Consider the following 8,678-nt stretch of genomic DNA (forward strand, 5'->3'; position numbering starts at 1 on the left):
ACATTGTACATAGAAATAGCAATATAGCATGATCAACTTTGGAAGACTTAGCTCCTCTGATGAAGACATCAATCTAATAGAATTCCAAAGGACCCATGATGAAACAATGCTACCTATCTGCTGAGAGAGAACAGAAGAACCTGAATGAAGATTAAATTATGCTTTGAAAATTTTTTCAAAATTTTGTTTGTATTTTCTTTTGCAACTCGGATTGTGGAGAAATATGTTTTGTATGACATCATGTGTATAATCAAAATCCAATTTTTGTGCCTGCTAAAGGGAGGATGGGTAAGAGATAGGTAGAGAGTTTGGAACTCAAAATTTTAAACAAATGACTAATTTTTTTTTTTTTTACAATTCATCCCGAAATATTAAATGAAACAAAAATAATTAAAAAAAGATAATCAGGGAAAGTACCATTTGCTAAAACATGCCATAGATAATCAATATTCATAGTGAATATCTATATCTATGTGGTGGCATAGCATCCAAATTCCTGAAGAGGGATGAGTAAAATTCCCTTCTGCTATACCAGAGTGTATCTGTCTTCTCAAATAAAATCTCCAGGATTTATATTGTGGAGGTCCTCTCTAGCATGATGTCCTGATATTTTTCCTTCTGATGATTTCCCAGGATAATGCCTACAACCCTTTTAGTCAATTGGTTTTAAATGCTTGTCTTATGACAGAACCTGATGTTCCTTTATAATAGATATGCAAAGGAATTCATTTTGACTTTTCTTAATCAAAGAAAACTGTTTCATTAAACGTTTCAAGTATGCTGCCACCAAAGTAGCAATGGTTGTTGAATCTCCATTCTACATCAAATTCTATTCCTGACTTTTTGGACTTGGCTGCTATGCCCTCAAGTAGGTGAATTCTCTCTTACTCCACTCACCATGGGCATTCAGTTTTCTTTTGTGTGATGTCTTCCTTCATTAGAATGTAATCTTGAAGGCAGAGACTATTTGAATTTTTACTGTTATTTGATTTTCTAACACTTATCATAATGCCTGGCACATGTTTAATAGATACTTATTGCCTTACATGGCTTTGCTAAATCTTCCATGCCTTTCCTTAGTGAAATATTTTTGGAGTCCCTGAAAAATTATGCAAGTTACTCTGGAACATTGCTAGGTATACCTGAAGTTGGCAATGGGACAATAATTTGGAACTTGGATGATCAACTTTCAAGATCACTGAAGAGAGAACTTTTGCTCAGATATTTGTTTTTGCAGGGCAAAAGATTTTGGATGAAGAGTGACAGTTCCACTGGAATTTCACTTAACAAAATTTTATTGTGATTCACATGGGGAAGAAGAGGACAAACAACAGATAACAGTCTTGGTGTGTAGTCAGCATTGCCCATAGTGCACCAGGAGCAAACAGTGTGTGTGGAGAGGATTGTGACTTCAGATGTGCCTTATGAAATCGAATCCATACTCTTCTAAAAGTCCCAGAGTCCCACACAGCTCATACTTATGTAGAATCTTAGACAAAGAACTAATGTCACACAAATAGGCATTGCCCAATCACACATTGAGGATTTTGTAACATCTATATTAACATAGTCAAGAACAATGAAATAAAGGTAATTTCTGAATTTCCTATTGATGAATGAAAACTGTTGTGCAGGCAGACAGAGAATTCAAATATAAATGTGCCATCCACCAAGAATCCAGAAGTTGGGACAGCAGGTAATGCCTGGACTCTTGGTCATATGTTGATTTTAGATGGCTGGGTCATATCATTCAAATTGACTTTCACAAATTCACAGTCTGCCCCCCAGTCCCACAATCCTATTGTCAAGACCAGATTTTCACCCCTCATTGCAGATTGTCATTTTGATTTTGATGATTAGAATTTAAAAGGCACTTTGCATCCAGTCTTCTCAGGAACACCCAGCCAAGAGAAGAATGGGGATTGCTTGGGCACCTCACTCAACAATACAAACTATGCAATCTTCTAAATTTTTTGCTGGTACTTCTCACAAATGTTAGTATGAGCTATTTCTTCATTTACAACTGACCATTCACTAACTGTGTGGTGGTGGTGTTTCACATACTAAATCAAGGCATTTGTGACTTCACTCCTATTATTCCCTCATCTTCCTCAGGGGCAGCAGTGATCACTGTGATTAAAGATATAAATATTTAGCTATTTTGGAGTTAATTTCTTGTTTCCAAGTGACCTATAGCTCAAAATCCTGGGTGGTATGAGATGCATTCTTGACTACTAAATAACATTATAACCTAAGTCTTCTAAGTTCCCAGCAGTGTATTCCATAGCGAACATTTCCATCCTTATCACATCTCCTTCTCTGTGGCTTTCTGTCTCCAAATCAAAAGGCTATTTTTTATCCCACTATTGCCACCAATATGCAGTGGAGGATAGTTCATATAAAGAATAAGAATTCCACACATGGATAGTAGTTAACAGAAATTTATTGTTGCTCAAAAGGAAGGAGAACAGATACTAATGGTGAACAATCTTGGTGTGTGGATTCCATTGTCCATAGTTCATGTCCAGCACACAGTGGAGGTTGGGAGTTTGTGGGAGATACCTCCAGGAATATACTATGCAACAATATCTGAACTCTGCAGAAGGCCCAGAGCCCATTAGAGCTCAGACATACAGAGACTTTTAGACAGAGAACCCATGCGATGCTAATATAAGGCTGCCCTATCAGTGTATGGGAAGATAGAATTCCTTTGTGGCTATAAGGGTTTCTGACAATCTGGGTGTTACTGCTGATCAGAATAAAGGGACTAAATGTTGAGTACCATAAGATAAGAAGGGTAGAATCATATAATATCCAGATGCTTATTCTTTGAAAATGAAGGATATAAATAATTAAAAATGGGCTGATTGCATTAAAGGAAACAATGGTACCCACTAGAAGTAGGATGGCTTGGGTGGCTCTAGTTTCAGGGGAGGTTTTTTGGGAGAGGCTGGTGCTATGAACATGTTTGACTTGCTGATTGTGTCAGAATATGATAAAAACCATGTAGCCACTGAAACATGTCATGAGACATAAATTTTGATGATTGGGTTGGCAGAGCCAAGATGGTGGCTGGAAAGCAGGGACTAGTGTGAGCTCCGTACTGAGTCCCTCCAAAAACCTATAAAAATGGCTCTGAAACAATTCTAGAGCTGCAGAACCAACAAAACAGCAGAGGAAAGCAGGGCTCCAGCCCAGGACAGCCTGGATGGTCTCGGGGTGAGGTCTGTCCCACACGGAGCTGGGAGCTGGGAACGGAGTGGAGCAGAGCCCAGCCTGAGCGGTGTGGACCAAAGAGACCAGAAGCCCGGCGGTGGGGGCCCTAGCGCCATGAATACGTGAGCTGCCGCAGTTACCAGACACCTCAACCCACAAACACCTAAGACTGTGGAGAAGGTTAGTGGGAAAAGCTGCAGGAGTGGAAGAAGTTTGCGGTTCGGCTTCCAGCCCTGGGGGCAGCGGAGGTTGGGCAGCTACAGCTGCTGCCGCTTCTGGCCCCAGGCGCAGCTGGTGGGAGGAATTAAGTGGCGGATCAGAGCAGGAGTGCACAGCCTGCTGAAGATCTAAGCCCAGTCCGGGTTGGGGGTTCTTGGGGAAGGAGTAGTGCTGGTGTGACAGAGCTAGCACCTCCCCCCCCAAACATGGAACATAGAACTTGTTAGTCTACAAGCAGTCATAACCCACTGAAAAACTCAAGGGTCAAGTTAGTTGGTTGGGAATATGGCCAGGCAGTGAAAACACACCAAGATTCAGTCTCAGACTTTGGATTCTTTCTTTGGTAACGAAGAAGACCAAAACATACAGCCTAAAGAAGACAACAAAGTCATAGAGCCTACAACAAAAGCCTCCAAGAAAAACATGAACTGGTCCCAGGCTGTGGAAGAGCTCAAAAAGGATTTGGAAAAGCAAGTTAGAAAAGTAGAGGAAAAACTGGGAAGAGAAATGAGAAGGATGCAAGAAAACCATGAAAAACAAGTCAATGACTTGCTAAAGGAGACCCAAAAAAATACTGAAAAATACACTGAAGAAAACAACACCTTAAAAAATAGATTAACTCAAATGGTAAAAGAGCTCCAAAAAGCCAATGAGGAGAAGAATGCCTTGAAAGGCAGAATTAGCCAAATGGAAAAGGAGGTCCAAAAGACCACTGAAGAAAATACTACTTTAAAAATTAGATTGGAGCAAGTGGAAGCTAGTGACTTTATGAGAAATCAAGATATTATAGAACAGAACCAAAGGAATGAAAAAGTGGAAGATAATGTGAAATATCTCCTTGGAAAAACCACTGACCTAGAAAATAGATCCAGGAGAGATAATTTAAAAATTATTGGACTACCTGAAAGCCATGATCAAAAAAAGAGCCTAGATATCATCTTTCAAGAAATAATCAAGGAGAACTGCCCTGATATTCAAGAGCCAAAGGGAAAAATAGAAATGGAAAGAATCCATTGATCGCCTCCTCAAGTAGATCTCAAAAAGAAATCTCCTAGGAATATCGTCACCAAATTCCAGAGCTCCCAGGTCAAGGAGAAAATACTGCAAGCAGCCAGAAAGAAATAATTTGAGTATTGTGGAAACACAATCAGAATAATCAAAGATCTGGCAGCTTCTACATTAAGAGATCGAAGGGCTTGGAATGCAATATTCTGGAGGTCATTGGAGCTAGGATTAAAACCTAGAATCACCTACCCAGCAAAACTGAGTATCATGCTCCAAGGCAAAATATGGACTTTCAATAAAATAGAGGACTTTCAAGCTTTCTCAGTGAAAAGACCAGAACTGAATAGAAAATTTGACTTTCAAACACAAGAATCAAGAGAAGCATGAAAAGGTTATCAAGAAACAGAAGTTGCAAAGGACTTACTAAAGTTGAATTGTTTTGTTTACATTCCTACATGGAAAGATGACATGTATGATTCATGAGACCTCCGTATTAGGGTAGCTGAAGGGAATATGCATATATATATATATATATATATATATATATATATATATATACATACATACATACATATATATATACATACATATATATGTTTATGTATATATGTAAGTGAATGTGTATGTATGTATATATCTGTGTGTATATGTATGTATGTGTATATATATGTATATATGTGTATATATATGTATGTATGTGTATATATGTATATATGTGTATATATATATAAAACAGAGAGAGAGCAGACACATGGTGAGTTGAAGATAAAGGGAAGATATCTAAAAGAAGTAAAATCAAATTAAGGGATGTGAGAGCAACATACTGAGAGAGGGAGATAGGGAGAGATAAAATGGGGTGGATTGTCTCACACAAAGGTGGCAAGAGGAAGCAGTTCTGTGGGAGGAGGGGAGAGGGCAGGTGAGAGGGGAATGAGTGAACCTTGCTCTCATCAGATTTGGCCTGAGGAGGGAATACCATTCATACTCAATTGGGTATCTTACCCCACAGGAAAGAAGAGGGAGGAAGATAAAAAAATAAAAGGAGGGGGATAATGGAGGGGAGGGTGGATGGGGGTGGAGGTAATCAAAAACAAACACTTTGGAAAGGGGACAGGGTCAAGGGAGAAAATTCAATAAAGCAGGATGGGTTGGGAAGGAGCAAAATATAGTTAGTCTTTCACAACATGAGTATTGTGGAAGGGTTATACATAATGATACACATGTGGCTTATGTTGAATTGCTTGACTTCTTAGGGTGGGTAGGTGAGAAGGGAAGAGGGGAGAGAATTTGGAACTCAAAGTTTTAAAAACAGATGTTCAAAAACAATAAAAAGCTTTTGCATGCAACTAGAAAATAAGATACACAGGCAATGGGGCGTAGAAATTTATCTTGCCCTACAAGAAAAGAAGGGAAAGGGGATGAGAAGGGAGGGAGGTGATAGAGGGGAGGGCTGACTGGGGAACAGGGCAACCAGAATATATGCCATCTTGGAGTAGGGGGAGGGTAGAAATAGGGAGAAAATTTGTAATTCAAACTCTTGTGAAAATCAACGCTGAAAACTAAATATGTTAAATAAATAAATTTGAATTATAAAAAAAATAAGTTTAATGAGAATATATGTATAGAACCTATAACAAATTACATGCCATCTTGCAGCGGGAAAAGGGAAGAGAAGGAGGGGGAGAAAATTTAGAACTCAAAAACTTGTGGAACTGAGTGTTGTAAACTAAAATTAAAAAATAAATTAAAAAAATTTTTGATGAAAGAACAAATTTTTGTGATTTACGCTATATAAAATTATAAGCCTCATTTTGGAATTCACTTTTACTCTGTGAATTGTTCTTTGGACCAGTTAGGTACATAACCAAGGGCACCTCTACAAGCAGATTGATGATCTAGCAGAAGAGACAGGAGGGCACAATCCACTTTGGGACTCTAGTTTTGAGTTTTTCCCACGTATGACTGTTGGGACTAATGATGATGGTTTGGAAGCCACTCAGGAGGTGGGTGCTATTGAGAGTAAGGTCCTGGAACACTGCCTGCAAGTAAGTTATGAATGCAATTCCACATTTTGCCCCACAAACCCTCATTGCAATAGGGATTCCCCTAAAGAGAAGTGCCATTGTGTTGGAAAAGGCCAAATGGATGATAATTATGTTTATTGATTTAATTTTATGACCAGTGAAGAAATTAATGCTCTATAAGTACAGGAGGAACCAAGTCCTAGGACTCCAATTCCAGTCAGGTGCAGGTAGATGATCCCCAGGATTTCATTACCGGGAAGCATTTCTTAGATGGGCTGGGCAGAGGATGTATTGGCAGGTCCACTGAGACCTTGGGGAGAAACATGGGGGAATATGTGTATTATATACCCATGGTTTCCCAGCTAAAGTCCAAGCCTTGCTCCTCAGTAAAAATACTGCCAACTCCTAGTGTTTATTTGGTGAGTATATTCGCTAGTAAGCCTTTGGAGCAAGTCTTAATAGAGATAGCACAAATATAAGCCAGTTCTTGACAGTGGGTGAGATCTGAGCAGAAACTGCAATAAAGTTAACATGCACATTTCTGATTCATGGGTACATTCCCTACTTCTAGCAAGACAGCTATATATGCTGATATTTTGGTGAGCCACATGTTGGTATCAGCTTCTGTTTTAGAGTCTCAGAAGATAAAGTAAAAATCCTTGAAGTTGCTCATCTCTTACCTTAGTTACACGCAGAAGGAATCCTATTGACTAGGCAAGACTTTAGCTCCGCTTGGCATATACGATGGATTGTCAAAAACAAAACAAAAAACAGTGCCTTGTCACTCGAGTTTATTGTGCTGAGGTTTGCTAGGGTCATAGAATGCTTCTGAAAAACCTTGATGATGATGGAAAACTCTTGGTAGTTGAAAATTAATAGAAATTATGAGAATAATACTTATTTTAAGAATTATCTTATTACCCTAGAAAGAGTATGGTAATAAGTAGTTGAAACACTGGTATTTTTCTATTTTTAAAAAGACTCTAGAAAATGGTTCCTTCAAAGATTGTTCATAATCATCTATTTCCCGTTGGGGAGTTAGTCATGCTAGCTAGTGAGCCTGAGGGAAGATGTGATGGACAAGTTATAAAACTAGCTCTTAGGATAAGGGACTGATCACTAGGGTTAGAGGGATTCTCTGAGTTATATAGTAGCTCACATGGTGACGATTTAGATGGTGAATAAGATTAATAGCAAAAGTAATGACAACATTTATATCATGTCTACTATGTGTCAGATACTGTACCAAGCACTTTATTATATTACTTGATCCTCATACAACTATGGGAGGTAGGTGCTCTTATCACCTCCGTTCTACATTTGAGGAAACTGAAGCAAACAAAGGTTAAGTGACTTGATCAAGGTCACACAGCAACTAAGTATTTAGATTTGAATACTGGTCTTCCTGACTCCAGGCCCAGTACTTCATCTACTGCATCACCTAGCTGCCCTTATATCTACAGAAGAGTCCACTGTCTACTACGACCTCAGGAGAACTTTGGTCTAAACAATGTGGATACATGAATGAGTCTCCTATTTGTAGTAGGCCATACCTGAATCAGGCCATTCTGTTATCTCAGTGAAATGGAACACTCATCGTGCATCTAAATGTTATCAAAATAAAGCTTACTTATTTACCAAGGAAAAGATATTCAGCAAGGAATCAGGGAGTCAGGCAGGTATAACTTCCCTGGACCTACGTTCTTAATCCTAGTCTTCCACTCAGAAACCTGAAGGAGGAATTTCCCTTTCCTGGACTTTTTTTTTCTAGGCCACCAGTAAGCTATGTTAGCTTTCCAACCTTAATTCCTTTAACCAATTTAATCTCAAAAAACTTGTTTATCATCTAAAAAAATCTAAGATTGGTTAAATTGATTTCAGAACAATAATATAATGGACTATCATGTTAATTTTATACTAACAAAGATGAAAGAATATAAAAAATCTGAAAAGGACCCTATTAATTCACTATAATATCCCCAAACTTGCAGCAGGAAATTAAGGTATGCATGAAATGTGATGCTATGCAGGGAAAAGTCTCATCTATGATAAACATGCTGGTTTTGTTACCCTTTACAATTCACTCCAGTTTTTTTGTGTGTCTTTGCAATTCCCCGAGATTATAAATTCTAGAGAAAGTATAAACCTACATTAGTAGAGACATTTTCTGTATCAGAGGGTTACCTGTACCTATGAAATCATGACTCCAGTCCT

Source organism: Trichosurus vulpecula, chromosome 6 (assembly GCF_011100635.1).
Source record: "Trichosurus vulpecula isolate mTriVul1 chromosome 6, mTriVul1.pri, whole genome shotgun sequence".
NCBI classification, from domain to species: domain Eukaryota; kingdom Metazoa; phylum Chordata; class Mammalia; order Diprotodontia; family Phalangeridae; genus Trichosurus; species Trichosurus vulpecula.